The sequence below is a fragment of the Scyliorhinus torazame genome, chromosome 14, assembly GCF_047496885.1.
Source record: "Scyliorhinus torazame isolate Kashiwa2021f chromosome 14, sScyTor2.1, whole genome shotgun sequence".
Classification (NCBI taxonomy): Eukaryota; Metazoa; Chordata; class Chondrichthyes; order Carcharhiniformes; family Scyliorhinidae; genus Scyliorhinus; species Scyliorhinus torazame.
In genome coordinates this window covers 53,186,501-53,205,409 of record NC_092720.1, presented here as the reverse complement: position 1 = coordinate 53,205,409, position 18,909 = coordinate 53,186,501, and positions in this window count along the sequence as shown.

Genomic DNA, 18,909 nt, shown 5'->3' with positions numbered 1-18,909 from the left:
CCGCCAAGAACGGACTTTTGGGCTCACTAGAGGGGCCCCAACGGCAATTATTCGACGGCTTCCAGTGTGGGAAGGTGACAGCAGGGTCCCCCCGACATTATATGGATTGGACCAGGAGTGGAGCGGTGAAAAAAGGGATCGTGGAGCAGTGAAAAGTGAGAGGGAGAAAAAGCAAGGTGGCGGCGGGTGGAGACCAAGCAGCATGGGCGCTGTGGTTGCAGGAGCAGCAGGAGTTTCTGAGACGCTGCTTTGAGGAGCTGAAAACCGAAATGCTAGCTCCAATGAAGGCTGCGATTGAGAAATTAGTGGAGACCCAGAAGGCCCAGGGGGCGGCGATCCGGGAGGTGCGGCAAAAAGCCTCGGAGAACGAGGATGCGATCTTGGGCCTGGCGGTGAAGGTGGAGGCACACGAGGCGCTGCACAAGAGGTGGGTGGAAAGATTTGAGGACCTGGAAAATAGGTCGAGGAGGAAGAATCTTCGGTCTCCCTGAAGGAGTTGAGGGGTCCGATACCGGGACATATGTGAGCACGATGCTCAATTCGCGGATGGGTGCGGGAGCCTTCCCGAGCCCCCTGGAGGGGGAGGGGAGGGGGGAGGTTTACTTTATTTTTGTTTTTGTTTTTTTGCACTAATGGGTCTGAGGGGATGTATATAATTGCTATGTTTGCTTTGTTTAAAGTCGGGGTGGTACTTTATTATTTATGTACAGGTGGGAGGGGGGTATGGAGGGTTGTTTTTCTAGACTGTTTTGTCTGTGTGTAAATATCACCAACAATCTGTCCTGGTCCACCCACATTGACACTACAAACAAGAAAGCACAACTCCGCCTATATTTTCTCAGGAAATTAAGGACATTTGGCATGTTCACATTGACTCTGACCATTTTTTATAGATGCACCACTGAGAGAGTCCTATCTGGTTGCACCACAGCTTCGTATGGCAACTGCTCAGCCTAAGACCGTAAGAAACTACAGAGTCACGAACACAGACCAGTCCATCACGTGGACCTGCCTCCCATCCATTGACCCTGTCTACACCTCCCGCTGCCTTGGGAAATTGAGCAGCATAATCAAAGGCCTCACCCACCTGGGCTGTTCTCTCTCCCAACCTTTCTATTGGGCGAAGATGCAAAAATCTGAGAACACCCACCAACAGATTCAAAAACAGCTTCATCTCCGCTTTTACCAGACTCCTGAATGACCCTCTTATAGACTGAACTGATCTCTCTATGCATCTTCTCTAGAGTTGTAGCACTATATTTGCTAGTGTCACACGGGAGGGTTTAAACTAGTATGGCAGGGGGGGTGGGCACGGGAGCAATAGGTCAGAAGGTGAGAGCATTGAGGGAGAACTAGGGAATAGGGACAGTGGGGCTCTGAGGCAGAGCAGACAGGGAGAAGTTGCTGAACACAGCGGGTCTGGTGGCCTGAAGTGCATATGTTTTAATGCAACAAGTATTACGGGTAAGGCAGATGAACTTAGAGCTTGGATCAGTACTTGGAACTATGATGTTGTTGCCATTACAGAGACCTGGTTGAGGGAAGGGCAGGATTGGCAGCTAAACGTTCCAGGATTTAGATGTTTCAGGTGGGATAGAGGGGATGGAAAAGGGGAGGCGGAGTTGCGCTACTGGTTCGGGAGAATATCACAGCTGTACTGCGGGAGGACACCTCAGAGGGCAGTGAGGCTATATGGGTAGAGATCAGGAATAAGAAGGGTGCAGTCACAATGTTGGGGGTTTACTACAGGCCTCCCAACAGCCAGCAGGAGATAGAGGAGCAGATCGGTAGACAGATTTTGGAAAAGAGTAAAAACAACAGGGTTGTGGTGATGGAAGACTTCAGCTTCCCCAATATTGACTGGGACTCACTTAGTGCCAGGGGCTTAGACGGGGCGGAGTTTGTAAGGAGCATCCAGGAGGGCTTCTTAAAACAATATGTAGACAGTCCAACTAGGGAAGGGGCGGCACTGGACCTGGTATTGGGGAATGAGCCCGGACAGGTGGTAGATGTTTCAGTAGGGGAGCATTTCGGTAACAGTGACCACAATACAGTAAGTTTTAAAGTACTGGTGGACAAGGATAAGAGTGGTCCTCGGATGAATGTGCTAAATTGGGGGAAGGCTAATTATAACAATATTAGGCGGGAACTGAAGAACATAGATTGGGGGCGGATGTTTGAGGGTAAATCAACATCTGACACGTGGGAGGCTTTCAAGTGTCAGTTGAAAGGAATTCAGGACCGGCATGTTCCTGTGAGGAAGAAGGATAAATACGGTAATTTTCGGGAACCTTGGATAACGAGAGATATTGTCGGCCTCGTCAAAAAGAAAAAGGAGGCATTTGTCAGGGCTAAAAGGCTGGGAACAGACGAAGCCTGCGTGGAATATAAGGAAAGTAGGAAGGAACTTAAGCAAGGAGTCAGGAGGGCTAGAAGGGGTCACAAAAAGTCATTGGCAAGTAGGGTTAAGGAAAATCCCAAGGCTTTTTACACGTACATAAAAAGCAAGAGGGTAGCCAGGGAAAGGGTTGGCCCACTGAAGGATAGGCAAGGGAATCTATGTGTGGAGCCAGAGGAAATGGGCGAGGTACTAAATGAATACTTTGCATCAGTATTCACCAAAGAGAAGAAATTGGTAGATGTTGAGTCTGGAGAAGGGTGTGTATATAGCCTGGGTCACATTGAGAGCCAAAAAGACGAGGTGTTGGGTGTCTTAAAAAATATTAAGGTAGATAAGTCCCCAAGGCCTGATGGGATCTACCCCAGAATACTGAAGGAGGCTGGAGAGGAAATTGCTGAGGCCTTGACAGAAATCTTTGGATCCTCACTGTCTTCAGGGGATGTCCCGGAGGACTGGAGAATAGCCAATGTTGTTCCTCTGTTTAAGAAGGGTAGCAAGGATAATCCAGGGAACTACAGGCCGGTGAGCCTTACTTCAGTGGTAGGGAAATTACTGGAGAGAATTCTTCGAGACAGGATCTACTCCCATTTGGAAGCAAATGGATGTATTAGTGAGAGGCAGCATGGTTTTGTGAAGGGGAGGTCGTGTCTCACTAACTTGATAGAGTTTTTCGAGGAGGTCACTAAGATAATTGATGCAGGTAGGGCAGTGGATGTTGTCTATATGGACTTCAGTAAGGTCTTTGACAAGGTCCCTCATGGTAGACTAGTACAAAAGGTGAAGTCACACGGGATCAGGGGTGAGCTGGCAAGGTGGATACAGAACTGGCTAGGTCATAGAAGGCAGAGAGTAGCAATGGAAGGATGCTTTTCTAATTGGAGGGCTGTGACCAGTGGTGTTCCACAGGGATCAGTGCTGGGACCTTTGCTCTTTGTAGTATATATAAATGATTTGGAGGAAAATGTAACTGGTCTGATTAGTAAGTTTGCAGACGACACAAAGGTTGGTGGAATTGCGGATAGCGATGAGGACTGTCAGAGGATACAGCAGGATTTAGATTGTTTGGAGACTTGGGCGGAGAGATGGCAGATGGAGTTTAATCCGGACAAATGTGAGGTAATGCATTTTGGAAGGTCTAATGCAGGTAGGGAATATACAGTGAATGGTAGAACCCTCAAGAGTATTGAAAGTCAAAGAGATCCAGGAGTACAGGTCCACAGGTCACTGAAAGGGGCAACACAGGTGGAGAAGGTAGTCAAGAAGGCATACGGCATGCTTGCCTTCATTGGCTGGGGCATTGAGTATAAGAATTGGCAAGTCATGTTGCAGCTGTATAGAACCTTAGTTAGGCCACACTTGGAGTATAGTGTTCAATTCTGGTCGCCACACTACCAGAAGGATGTGGAGGCTTTAGAGAGGGTGCAGAAGAGATGTACCAGAATGTTGCCTGGTATGGAGGGCATTAGCTATGAGGAGCGGTTGAGTAAACTCAGTTTGTTCTCACTGGAACGAAGGAGGTTGAGGGGAGACCTGATAGAGGTCTGCAAAATTATGAGGGGCATAGACAGAGTGGATAGTCAGAGGCTTTTCCCAGGGTAGAGGGGTCAATTACTAGGGGGCATAGGTTTAAGGTGAGAGGGGCAAGGTTTAGAGTAGATGGACGAGGCAAGTTTTTTACGCAGAGGGTAGTGGGTGCCTGGAACTCGCTACCGGAGGAGGTGGTGGAAGCAGGGACGATAGTGACATTTAAGGGGCATCTTGACAAATACATGAATAGGATGGGAATAGAGGGATACGGACCCAGGAAGTGTAGAAGATTGTAGTTTAGTCAGGCAGCATGGTCGGCACGGGCTTGGAGGGCCGAAGGGCCTGTTCCTGTGCTGTACATTTCTTTGTTCTTTGTTCTTTTGTTTCCGCAACAACCTTTGATGTCGCACCTTATCAAATGCCTTCTGGAAATCTAAGTACAGCACACCTAGAGGCTTCCCTTTATCCAGTGTATGTTACCCCTTCAAAGAATCTCAATAACTTGATTAACATGATTTCCCTCTCACAAACCATGCTGACTCTTCTCGATTATGTCAAGTTTCATCAATTGCCCAGTTAACCTCCTTAATGATCAATTCCAACACCTTTCCCACAACAGGTGTCAAGCTAACTGGCCTATAGTTTCCTGGTTTTTGCTTCTCTCCCCTTTCTTGTACAGAGGAGATATATTTGTTACTTTCCAAACAGTCGGGCAGCATGGTCGGCACGGGCTTGGAGGGCCGAAGGGCCTGTTTCTGTGCTGTACATTTCTTTGTTCTTTGTTCTATATTCTGTTTACTTCACCCACTGTCTGTGTCTGTGTATTTACATTGTGTATTTATCACATGTCCTGTCTTTAAACGTTTTTAAGAAAAAGATAGATACCTTTCTAAAGAATAAATGGATTCAGGGATCTGGTGTACGGACCGGAGAGTGGAGCTGAGTCCACAAAGATCAGCCATGATCTCATTGAATGGCGGAGCAGGCTCGAGGGGCCAGATGGCCTATTCCTATTCCTAGTTCTTATGTTTTTCATGGATTGAGCGATCTGCCTGGACTGCACGTAGAACAATACTTTTCGCTGTACCTCGGTACATGGGACAATAAATCTAAATTTAAAGCGTATCAGGCGAGTGGAGATTCTGGATGCTTTGTCTTAAAGGGTTCCCTTTTCCAATAAGGAGGGTTTAAACTAAAATGGCAGGGGATGAGAACCAATGCAAGGAGTCAGAGGAGGGGGAAATACGGACAAAAACAAGACAGAAAGGGGAATCAGAAGTGATAGGCAGAGAAATCAAGTGCCAGAATCAAACCGGGCCACAGTGAAAAATAATGGGAATGTGACGAGGAATGTTAAAAAGGCAAGCCTCAAGGCATTGAGCTTTAGTGCGCAGAGCATTCGCAATGAAGTGGATGAATTAACCGTGCACATAGATGTCGACGGTATGATATAGTTGGGATTACGGTGACAGGGCTGCAGTGTGACCAGAGAATTGAACATCCAGGAGTATTCAGTATTTAAGATGGTCAGACAACAAGGAAAGGACGGTAGGATGGCATTGCTGGTTAAAGTGGAAAATAATGCAAATGAGGAAGGATGTCCGCTCCGATGATGTAGAATCTGTATGGATAAAGCGGAGAAACATCAAGGGGCAAAAAACATTAGTGGGGGTTGCATTTGGACCCCAAAACCATCCTTGGGGATGAGCGACCATATGATAGAATTCTTCATCAAGATGGAGAATGATGTAGTTGATTTTGAGACTAGGGACCTGAATTTAAATAAAGCAAACTACAAAGGTAGGAGGCATGAATTGGTTATGATGGATTGGGGAACATTTCTTAAAGTGATGACAGTGAATATGCATTGGCAAACATGCACAGAGCACATGGGTGAACTACAACAATTATTCAATCCTGGCTGGCGCAAAAATGAAACAGGAAAGATAGCCAAACCATGAATTACAAGAGAAAATATGGAGTATTAGATGCAAGGGAGAGGCATACAAATTGGCCAGAAAAATCAGCAAACCTGAGGATTGGGAACAGTTTAGAATTCAGCAAAGGAGGACAAAGGGACTGATTAAGAAGGGGGGGAAATAGTGTGGTAGTATGTATTGGGGGTCATGTGGGACTGGAAGCCCTAATGTCATTGGCTGACAGATCCCGGGTCCTGGTTGGCCATTGACCTCAAGCTCCGCCCTGAAGGCGGAGTATAAGAAGCCGGTGTCTTCCCCCGCAGGCCAGTTTACTGTCGAGCTGCTGGGGAACAGACACGCTTAATAAAGCCTCATCGACTTCACTATATTCGTCTCATGGAGTCTTTGTGCGCTACAATTTATTAAGCGTGTCTGTTCCCCAGCAGCTCGAGTGCGTTACATAGAGTATGAGAGTAAGCGTGCGGGGAAGAGGAAAAGTGACTGTAAAGCTTCTACAGGTATGTGAAGAGACCATAAGACATAGCAGAATTAGGCCACTCAGCCCATCGAGTCTGCTCCCCCATTCAATCATGGCTGATATTTTTCTCATCCCCATTCTCCTGCCTTCTCCCCATAACCCCTGATCCCCTTATTAATCAAGAACCTATCTATCTCTGTCTTAAAGACACTAAATGATTTGGCCTCCACAGCTTTCTGCGGCAAAGTGTTCCACAGATTCACCACCCTCTGGCTGAAGAAATTCCTCATCACTGTATTCATGGATCGTCCCTTTAGTCTGAGATTGTGCCCTCTGGTTCTAGTTTTTCCTACAAGTGGAAACATCCTCTCCATGTCCACTCTATCCAGGCCTCGCAGTAGCCTGTAAGTTTCAATAAGATCCCCCCTCATCCTTCTAAACTCCAACGAAACTCAGACCCAGAGTCCTCAACCGTTCCTCATACGACAAGCTCTTCAATCCAGGGATCATTCTTGTGAACCTCCTCTGGACCCTTTCCAAGGCCAGCACATCCTTCCTTAGATATGGGGCCCAAAACTACTCATAATACTCCAAATGGGGTCTGAACAGAGCCTTGTACAGCCTCAGAAGTACATCCCTGGTCTTGTATTCTAGCCCTCTTGACATGAATGTTAACATTGCATTTGCCTTCTTAACTGCGGACTGAACCTGCACGCTAACCTTAAGAGAATCATGAACAAGGACTCCTAAGTCCCTTTGTGCTTCTGATTTCCTCAGCATTTCCCTATTTAGAAAATAGTCTATGCCTAAATTCCTCCTTTCAAAGTGCATAACCTCACACTTTTCAAAATTGTATTTCATTTGCCACTTCATTGCCCACTCTCCTAGCTTGTCCAAGTCCTTCTGCAGCCCCCTTGCTTCCTCAATACTACCTGTCCCTCTACATATCTTTGTATCATCTGCAAACTTAGCAACAGTGCCTTCAGTTCCTTCTTCCAGATCAGTAATGTATATTGTGAAAAGTTGTGCTCCCAAGAGAAAAAGATTGAAGACAGAAACAAGGGAATTTATAATGGTTAACAAAAATGGCTGACCAGCTAACTACATTTTTGGTTCTATCTGGAACCAATGTACCAGAAATATTGGGGCACACAGGTAAGAGGGAAGAACTGAAGGGAATCAGTAATATCAGGGAAATGGAATTGGGGAAATTGATGAGATTGAAGGCCAATAAATCCCCTAAACAAGGCGGTAGAAATAGTGATGCATTAGTGGGCATCATCCAAGGTTCGATAGACTCAGGAATAGTCCCTACAGACTAGAGGGTAGCTAATGTAACCCAACTATTTAAAAAGGGAGGTAGAGAGAAAACAGGGAATCAGCTTAATGTCAGTAGTGGGGGAAATTCTAGAGTCCATTATAAAAGATTTAACAGCAAAGCACTTGACAAACTGGCAGGATCAGACAGAGTCAGTATGGATTTATGAAAGGGAAATCATGTTTGACAAGCCTACTGGAATTCTTTGAGGATATAACTCGTAGGATTGCCACCTTGCAGTGGTGGATAGACTTGAATGTTCCATTGATCCCGCGAGCAACGCCGTTGGGAGTCTTAAAACTCCTGGCAGCGTCAGCCATGGTGGTGCGCTCAGAGCGGAGGAACCAGATAAAGTCCTCAACTGCAGGCAGAAGATACTCTTATGATCTCAACAGCTCCGATGGCGGATGGAGGCTGCTGCAGTAGGTGAGATATCCAGTTGTTGAGGTTCTCGTGCCACTGGAATGGGACTTCTGTCAAGGACCATGGGTGAAATTCTCCCCCAACGGCGCGTTGTCCGCCGACTGGCGCCAAAGACGGCGCCAATCAGACGGGCATCGCGCCGGCCCAAAGGTGCGGAATGCTCTGCATCTTTGAGGGCCAAGCCCCAACATTGAGGGGCTAGGCCGACGCCGAAGGGATTTCCGCCCCGACAGCTGGAGGAAATGGCGTTTGTTGTGGGAGCGTCAGCGGCCGCTGAAAGTTTCCCGCGCATGCGCAGTGGGGAGAGTCTCTTCCGCCTCCGCCATGGTGGAGGCCGTAGCGGAGGCGGAAGGGAAAGAGTGCCCCCACGGCACAGGCCCGCCCGCGGATCGGTGGGCCCCGATCGCGGGCCAGGCCACCGTGGGGGCACCCCCCGGGGTCAGATCGCCCCGCGCCCCCCCCCCCCCCAGGACCCCGGAGCCCGCCCACGCCGCCTGGTCCCGCCGGTAAATACCAGGTTTGATTTACGCCGGTGGGACAGGCAATTTCTGGGCGGGACTTCGGCCCATCCGGGCCGGAGAATTGAACGGGGGGTCCCGCCAACCGGCGCGGCCCGATTCCCACCCCAATCTCCGGTACCGGAGACGGGGGCGGGGGCGGGGGCGGGATTCACGGCGGCCAACGGCCATTCTCCAACCCGGCGGGGGGTCGGAGAATGATGCCCCAGATGTCTGCTGATATGCAACGGCATTCCCATGTTAAACGTTGTCCTGCACTAGGCATCTACCTCGAGGAAACCAACTCACCTGCCACACAAACAAACTGCGGCAATTGGCGAGAGGCAACAGAGACAGGACCATGAGATCCGGAAGTCCCTAGCTTTGGACCAGAATAGAGGCGGAAAAGTTCGATTCAGTCGTTTCGCTCTTGGAATAGGAACAGGAAAGCGTCTCGGCAGCTTTCTTCATGACTGAGCAGACCTCTTCAAGATCCATTCTGCTCACCCTGCACAGGGCAAGACTAGAAAAGATGATTGAAAAATAGTCTGTTCCATCTCCCACCTAGTTGGAAAACCACATCCAGCGGGTTCATTTACTTACGTCAGAAAATCAAGGTTAAACTACATTTCGGAACCTGGAATGTACGAGCCCTCATGGATAACAAGCAAAAGAATTATCCAGAACAGAGAATTGTCCTTGTTGCCCGTGAACTCAGGCACTTCAACATTGACGTCGGTAAACAAAATCCAGGGGGGGGCTAGCCCTCCCAAACCTACAATTCTACCACTGGGCGGCGACAGCCGAGCGAATAAGGGGATGGATCAAGGAGCCAGAAGCCGGGTGGGTGCGCGCAGAAGAGGCCTTATGTAAGAGGACCTCTCTCCGGGTCCTCACCACGGCGGCACTCCCATCCCCACCCAAAAAACACTCCAGCAGCCCAGTGGTGATAGCCGCCCTCCAGTCCTGGAACCAACTACGGCAGCAATTTGGCCTGACCAAAATGTCGGACAAAGCTCCCATCTGCAACAATCATAGGTTCACACCAGCACTGACTGACGCCACCTTCAAAAAGTGGGGACAGGACGGAGGGACACTTACAGTCAGGGACCTGTACAAGGACGGCAGGATCACAACACTGGATGAACCGACAGAGAAATTCCAGCTAGCCAGGGGGAACGAGCTAAGGTACCTTCAACTCAAAAACTTCCTACGAAAGGAGACAAGGACGTACCCACAACCGCCACGACAGACATTACTGGAAGAGTTACTGGATGCAAGCATCCTAGATAAAGGGAACTGTAGCGACATGTATGACCGACTGATAGAAAGGGCCGACACCGTACTGGACGCAACAAGAAAGAAATGGGAGGAAGACCTGGGAATTGAAATAGGGTAGGGGACTCTGGAGCGAAGCACTGCATAGGGTGAACTCCACCTCCACGTGCTCAAGGCTCAGCCTGACGCAACTAAAATTGGTACATAGAGCCCACTTAACAAGAACCCGTATGAGTAGGTTCTTCCCGGAGGGGAGGATAGACGTGAACGGTGCCAAGGAGGCCCGGCCAACCACGCCCACATGTTCTGGTCTTGCCCCAGACTTGCGGGGAACTGGACAGCCTTCTTCGAAGTAATGTCCAAAGTGGTGAGGATGAGGATGGAGCCATGCCCGAAAGTGGCGGTCTTCGGGGTATCAGACCAGCCAGATCTATTGCTGGGGAGGAGGGCGGATGCCCTTGCCTTTGCTTCCCTGATTGCCTGCTGTTTTTGTTGTTTGTTTTGTTTCTTGTGCGTGTTCCCTTCTCTTTTATGTATATATATGTATTCTATTTTGTGTACATAACGGTAAATATACTTTATTCAAAAACCCAATAAAAAACATTTATAAAAACAGAACATTGACGTCGCTGCCCTACAAGAGACCCAAAGAGCAGGCAAAGGGAATCTGAGGGAACGTGGTGGCAGCAGTTACACCTGAGATCAGCCCAGGAAGTATGGAATTGGATTCAGCCTCAAGAAGGAACTCATCAACCGACTCTCGGTGTTCCCTATCGGTATCAACGAACACCTCACGACTCTCCATCTACAACTTGCCAAGAACCAGCAGGGAACGGTCACGAGTGCCTATGCCCTGACCCTTGATGCCAACGATGAGTCCAAAGAAGGCTTTTACTGCATCCTGGACACCATACTCTCCAACATTCCTAAAGAAGATAAGATCATTCTCCCTGAAGACTTCAATGCCAGAGTTGGAAACTACTCCCAACTCTGGAAAGGAACCATTGGAAATGAAGGAGTTGGGAATTGCAGATGTGCCTGCTCACCAGATATGCGGAACACCAGCTCGTCATCACTAACGAGCTCTTCTGCCAAAAAGTCCAAATTCAAGACTTCTCAGAGACATCAATGATCAAAGCACTCGTCTACGGCTGACTATGTTATCATCTGATGCAGAGACCAAAAAGATGCCCTCATCGCCAAGTAATGACCAGTGCAGATGACTGCTGAGCAGACCATCAGCTCATGAACTCCTCTACGTCCATCAAACTCCACCAGAAGCAGCAGAAGATGAGGAAACAACTAAACATTGAGCAGCTTGCGAGTGAACTTCCAAAAGTGCCTTCATCAAAATCTCCAAAGCGTTCATTCTAAATGAGTGAAGGACAACTGGAAAGAGCTGAAGACAGCCATCATCACAAGCTGTGGAGAAACTATCAGCTACCAGGAAACAATAAGACTGGTTCAACAAGAATGACCACACTAGAACTAGAGAAATCAAGAACCAATGGTGAACTGTGTTATTGAAAATATGGAAAGATGTGTCATTTGAAACATGGAAGTCTGGCAATATCTGGTCTGAGAGAAACATGAGAGGATACAGGGAAAGATCCCACAAAGGGTTAACAGCAGCTGCAAAGAGCAGGATTGTAAAATGCAGATAGCCTTGGTCAAGCAGGCTTAGCAAACAAGACAAACAGGATTTTGAATGAAGCCAAAAACAATGGCTCACACCTTCATTGAAAGTAACTATCTTAGTTAGCAGCTGGAAAAAATGCTGAGGTTCAGTTGAATTTGGTGATAATTCTAGGTGTGAAAATTTGCTAAACCAGGTAAATTAAAGAAAACTAGAGACTATCAGTCTACGAGAAACATAATTCAAAGCCAAAATCAAAGTCAAAATTATGAGCTGAGGACACAATTGGAAAATAAAACTATAGAAATGACAGGAATTAAAATTCACACCTCTATTGAAACCAAATCATTTTGAACATCACAAAGGAAACAATGTAATCAGATCTATGAGATGAGGTTATGTCAAAATGAATACTTAGTTGGATTAGAAAGTTTAGATCAAAGATACTTTTTACAATCAAATTTAAATCAAGAGTTACTTTACAATAAAGTCATAAAAACTAGATAACTGTTAGAAAAATATATAAACTTAGAGACCAGAGCAGGAATGAGAACCAGAACTCAGAGGGCGAGAGAGTGAAGCAGAGAAGGAACAAGCAGCTGGAGTCAGATTACAGTCAGCTCGGCCATGGGAAAGAGACAGTGCAAACCAGCCGAGCTAAAATAGCTAATACATCTAAGGAAGACTAGAATTTAAAGAGTAGCCAGAGTCAGCTCAGAGATAGCCAGCAGAGTCAGCTCTCATAGCTCGGTCCATGGGAAAGACAGGACACAGCAACCAAGCTCATCAGCGAATACATCTAAAGGAGACCAGATTTTAAAAAGATTGATTGTCAAGTTGGGCCTAAAGGTCCTTTCAACCAACCAGAAGGATCCAGAAGCAAGATCTTTTTACCTTCCTGTAAAGACAGTAATTGCAGCTTTTAAAAGAAAAAATATAATAATAAAATAACTTAATTTAACCTGAAATAGTGGTTATTCCAAAGTCTACTTTACTTACTTAGCAATGCGGGACCCAGGATCGATGCTACTAAGTGGTAAGTAGATGAAATCTTCGGTGAAAGTATGGGTTATACCGGGGGATAACTTGAAAATATAGTTTGACCTGAATAGTACCCACTGAAGCTTGCATCAGAGTCGGGGAGTGAGAATCCCTGATCACCATTTAGAATGTCGGCCCTTTTTGGTATAGGGGGACTTCTAAGAATAGTGGTGAGTTTTCAAAAACAACTGAGAAAGTGAAAGTGCTTCAACTCCTCGCCGACAAGGTTGACACCCAGGGCTTCTTCAGTACCACCAAGGTAATATATGGACCCAACATTCTAGGCCTCTAACCAATGCGGAGTAAGGATGGAACCTTTTTGAGAGACAGAGAAAACATTAGCCTTCAATGACAGCACACTCCAAGAATGTCTAAGCCTTGATACAATCAGAGACAAGGATGTGTTTTAGGGAATCCTCCAAACCCCCATCAAAGATGATCATAGAGTTATCATAGAATTTACAGTGCAGAAGGAGGCCATTCGGCCCATCAAGTCTGCACCGGCTCTTGGAAAGAGCACCCTACCCAAGGTCAACACCTCCACCCTATCCCCATAACCCAGTAACCCCACCCAACACTAAGGGCAATTTTGGACACTAAGGGCAATTTATCATGGCCAATCCACCTAACCTGCACATCTTTGGACTGTGGGAGGAAACCGGAGCACCCGGAGGAAACCCATGCACACACGGGGAGGATGTGCAGATTCCGCACAGACAGTGACCCAAGCCAGAATCGAACCTGGGACCCTGGAGCTGTGAAGCAATTGTGCTATCCACAATGCTACCGTGCTGCCCAATGATCTTAGACTCCCACCAATCATGGATGAAGTTGCAGCTGCCTTTAAACACATGAAGAATGCAAAAGCTGCAAGAGTGGACAGGTTTGTAGCGGAGATTTTCAAACTTGGAGGAGAAAATATCACCTGTCACCTCCATCAGCTAGAAGGACAGGCGTGTAATATCAGCGTCCTTGAAGGAACCTCCTGATTGAAGGAACACAATTTTCGAGGACACCTGACAGGAAGAGGAGGTCCAAAAAAGGTGTTCTGAGATAGGAATATCAGCAGGAAGAGGAGGTCCAAAAAAGGTGTTCTGAGATAGGAATATCAGCAATCTCAATTCCAGGGACCAATCTCACCTGAAAAATCTGCCAAGTGTGCAGTTGAAGAAGCGGCTCTAGGACCGGGCTTATCAGCCATGCAAGGACCCACAGAATCCATGACCAATGACATGGAGTTTCTTATGTGAATAATTAGACTCATCAGCGAGTGATTGCCAAAGAAAATAAAAAGAGTGCCCTTAGTGTCCAAAAAGGTTAGGAAGGGTTATTGGGCTACGAGGATAGGGTGGAAGTAAGGGCTTAAGTGGGTCGGTGCAAACTCAATGGGCCGAATGGCCTCCTGCACTGTATGTTCTATGTTTCCACATATTAGTTTGCGAATAAAAAGCTAAATGGTGACAGTAAGTAAAGCACTTGAATGAGGACTGGAAATGTCGAAATGATTAATTGCATATTTACTTCTGTGAGTTTATCTTTGATAACAAGAAACAAATCATGCAGGTGTGCACTCACTACCCTGGCATATATGCGCCATTTGTTTGTGCCAAGGCCACACATTAAGCATAGAGCCAGATGACAAGGGCTACCCTCTCTGCATATGACTGATGATACTGGTCAGAATAGAGGTTTTACTGCCAGTCACAGTTTTCTCAATGATGGTCCTTGTTGCATGTGGTAGTACGTATTAGGGGTCATGTGGGACTGGAAGCCCTAATGTCATTGGCTGACAGATCCCGGGTCCTGGTTGGCCGTTGACCTCTAGCTCCGCCCTGAAGGTGGAGTATAAGAAGCCAGAGTCCTCCCCCGCAGGCCATTCTACTATCGAGCTGCGGGGAACAGACACGCTTAATAAAGCCTCATTGACTTCACTCTATTCGTCTCACGGAGTCTTTGTGCGCTACATTGCACTACCAGTTTGCTGAAGAAGCACTTCCACTACCTCGATTGTGTGACCCAGTAAAGGTAGGTGTCACAGAAAGCTGTCTGCTGAACACTTCATAATATTGCCATACAGAGCGATGACATCATCAGGTGGTGGCAGAAGGCACATTTGACAAGGGCAATGGGGAAGTACTGTTACATGGAAGGGGATCCATATCAGGCTGATGAGCATGCCCTGAAAGCTGGCATGGGAGGCAAGGGAGCATTTCATACTGACCCACTTCCAACTATCTAATTGTCACTAAGTGACATAAAATCAACAACTGTACCCATTTTCCATGGATGACACAGATTAGTGCATTCAGGAACTCACAATGTTCTTCCATAGTCATCACACAGAGACTTGCATCTCAAAATACCCCTTAAACCCATGATATTAATAAACACCATAGCTCTGAAGGGTAAACATCATGAAAATGAATGCCCCTCTTTACAAAAGAACACACACTAAATCTGTTTTTGAGTACCCAATGATTTTTTTCCAATTAAGGGGCAATTTAGTGTGGCCAATCCACCCATACTGCACATCTTTGGGTTGTGGATGGTGAAATCCACACAGACACGGGGAGAATGTGCAAACTCCACAGTGACCCAGGGAAACACACACTGAATAAAGCAGAGCAATATTTTGATATTATGACACTGAGCTAGTGTGTGGTCAATTCCAGCCCCGCCTGACCCAGAACACAGGTGAAATTAGATTTTATATTCATGCCCATGGCTTTGGTTGAATTAAGTTGACGGAATCACCAGATTTGTAAAATGTAATCAGAAATAACCTTTTATTAAATATAATAGGCAAAAATGCAACAGGCTATCTACTATCTGGTTCCCAACCCCCCCCCCCCCCCCCAACTACACACTCTCATATATATACACACACACACTACAAGGGAAAGGGTGGTAAAGAAAATATTAATAAAAGGATAAAAGATCTTTGATTCAGATGAATGTCTTCCAGTTAGTTCCTTTCTCAAGGTTAGGCCTTCAGTTGGATACTTTCTTTTCCTTCAACTTGTAATGGCCTTCACTGCACTCACAAAGTCATCAGGAAACCGGCAGCAGAGAGAGGGAGAAAGACAGCTCCTCTTCCTTGGAGGGTCGAGAGGCTTCTTTCCAAAAAAACACTTGGCAAGAACCAATTGCTGATTGTTGTCAGGCAGAATTCTGTCCCTGGCCAACACACCAGTTTGGGGCAGCACGGTAGCCTTGTGGATAGCACAATTGCTTCACAGCTCCAGGGTCCCAGGTTCGATTCCGGCTTGGGTCACTGTCTGTGCGGAGTCTGCACATCCTCCCCGTGTGTGCGTGGGTTTCCTCCGGGTGCTCCGGTTTCCTCCCACAGTCCAAAGATGTGCAGGTTAGGTGGATTGGCCATGATAAATTGCCCTTAGTGTCCAAAATTGCCCTTAGTGTTGGGTGGGGTTGTGGGGATAGGGTGGAGGTGTTGACCTTGGGTGGGGTGCTCTTTCCAAGAGCCGGTGCAGACTCGATGGGCCGAATGGCCTCCTTCTGCACTGTAAATTCTATGATGATGACACCAGTAGTTAGTTCGCCAATCGAAGCGACTTCCTCCAAAAACAGTTCCTAAGATTCACCCAGCACCAATGAGTCTGATTTCTCCTACGAAGCTTAGGACTACACTCTCCTGGCAAGCACTCTTCTGTTTAAAGGCACATTCTGATTATAGATCCATGAACCAAAAATAATAAAATAAAATAAATGGGAACAAAGGAAATAAACAGGAAGGACTCTTGTAAAGTGGCGCTAACGCATCTTGCTTAATATAAAGATAAAAGCAAATTACTGCAGATGCTGGAATCTGAAACAAAAACAAATTACAGGGTAATCTCAGCAGGTCTGACAACATCAGTGGAAAGAGAAGGGAGTTAACATTTTGAGTCTGGATGACTCTTTGTCAAATACCTGCATGGATCCGTTTTGCCTGTCTGAATTGAAATGAAATGAAATGAAAATCGCTCATTGTCACAAGTAGGCTTCAAATGAAGTTACTGTGAAAACCCTCTAGTCGCTACATTCCGGCGCCTGTTCGGGAAGGTTGGTACGGGAATTGAAGCTGGCCTGTCTTGGTCTGCTTTAAAAGCCAACTATTTAGCCCAGTGTGCTAAACCAGCCCCCAGATTCTCGTTTGGGGTATGCGGAAGATTCCTTGTTCAAGTCCTACTCCGGCCCCATCCCACAATTCTTAATTGGTACATCTGGCAACTGTTCCAGTGTCGCTTCATGTTCCAGTCTGGCCCTAGAAAAATGCATTAATTTCACTTCCAATTTCAACCCCTCTAACACCCTCATTTGGTCCATCACTTCCCTTCCTTGATCTTTCTATTACAACTTCTGGGGACAGACTATCCATGGTATCCATTACAAACCCACTGACTCCCACAGCCATCTCGACTACAGCTTTTAAAAAAATAAATTTAGAGTACCCAAATCATTTTTTTCAATTAAGAGACAATTTAGTGTGGCCAGTTCACCTACCCTGCACATCTTTGTTTTTAGAAAATATTTTATTGAAGCATTTGTAATTTTCACAATTTAACATGTTAACATTTCTAAAACAATCGCGTTGGTCGACGCACAAAATACCCCCTAAAAGAACAACAAACAATAAACCACGTCCCCCACTTCTCCCATTCTGTCCCCAATTACCCGTATACTATGTTCCCTGTCCTTATTTAACATTACCATGTCTCCTGTTTTCCTCCCCCCCGCCCTTTTCCGTTTCACCCCTTACTGCTGACGTTCAATTTTTGTTAAAGAAATCGATGAACGGCTGCCAACTCCGGGTGAATCCCTGTATTGATCCTCTCAGAGCGAACTTGATTTTCTCCAGACAGAAACCCTACCATATCGCTGACCCACACTCCTGACTTTGGGGGCTCTGAGTCCCTCCATCCCAGCAAGATCCGTCTCCGGGCCACCAGGGAGGGGAAGGCCAGGGTATCGGCCTTCCTCCCCCCCTTTGCCCCCAGATCCTCCGACACCCCAAATATTGCCAATTCTGGACTTGGAGTTACCCTACCTTCCAGGACTTCTGACATAACATCCGCAAATCCCTGCCAGAATTCCCTCAGTTTCGGACATGCCCAAAACATATGAACATGGTTGGCCGGGCTACCCCAACACCGTCCACATCTGTCCTCCACCTCCTCGAAGAACTTACTCATCCGGGCTACCGTTATGTGGGCCCTGTGGACTACCTTGAACTGAATCAAGCTAAGTCTAGCACAGGACGAGGATGCATTTACCCTTTTCAAGGCTTTTTCCCACAGTTCAGTTTCCAGCTCCCCTCCTAGCTCTTCTTCCCACTTACTCTTCACCTCTCTGTTAGGGGACCCTTCCCACTCTAACAATTCCCTGTATATGTCCGAACCCTTCCCACCTCCAACCCCTGTTTTTGACAGCACTTCATCCTGTACTCCCCTCAGGGGGAGGTGAGGAAAGCTTGGGACCTGCCTCAGTACAAAGTCCCGCACTTGAAGATACCGAAACCCATTCCCACCCGGCAAATCAAACACCTCCTCTAATGTCTCCAAGGTCAGAAAGCCCTCCTGGATGAATAGATCCCCAAACCTCTCAATCCCTGCCTGCTGCCATACCTTAAAGCCCCCATCCAGCCCCCCAGGACAAACCGGTGATTGTCACAGATCGATGACCACACTGACGCCCCTTTCAGTCTCATATGCTGCCTCCATTGCCCCACACCCTTAGGGCTGCCACCACCACCGGACATGTAGAGTACCGAGCCGGCGAGAGCGGCAGGGGCGCCTCCAAACCCGTACATCCTGCCTCCATCTGCTCCCAAGCCGACTCCTCCCCCACGACCCACTTCCTGACCATTTGGATGGAAAATTGTCCCATTGGGCAGACGCAGCATGGGTTCACAAAGGGCAGGTCGTGCCTAACTAATTTAGTGGAATCTTCTGAGGACATTACCAGTGCGGTAGATAATGGGGAGCCAATGGATGTGGTATATCTGGATTTCCAGAAAGCCTTTGACAAGGTGCCACACAAAAGGTTGCTGCATAAGATAAAGATGCATGGCATTAAGGGTAAAGTAGTAACATGGATAGAGGTTTGGTTAATTAATAGAAAGCAAAGAGTAGGGATTAATGGGTGTTTCTCTGGTTGGCAATCAGTAGATAGTGGTGTCCCTCAGGGATCAGTGTTGGGCCCACAATTGTTCACAATTTACATAGATGATTTGGAGTTGGGGACCAAGGGCAATGTGTCCAAGTTTGCAGACGACACTAAGATGAGCGGTAAAGCAAAAGGTGCAGAGGATACTGGAAGTCTGCAGAGGGATTTGGATAGGTTAAGTGAATGGGCTAGGGTCTGGCCGATGGAATACAATGTTGACAAATGT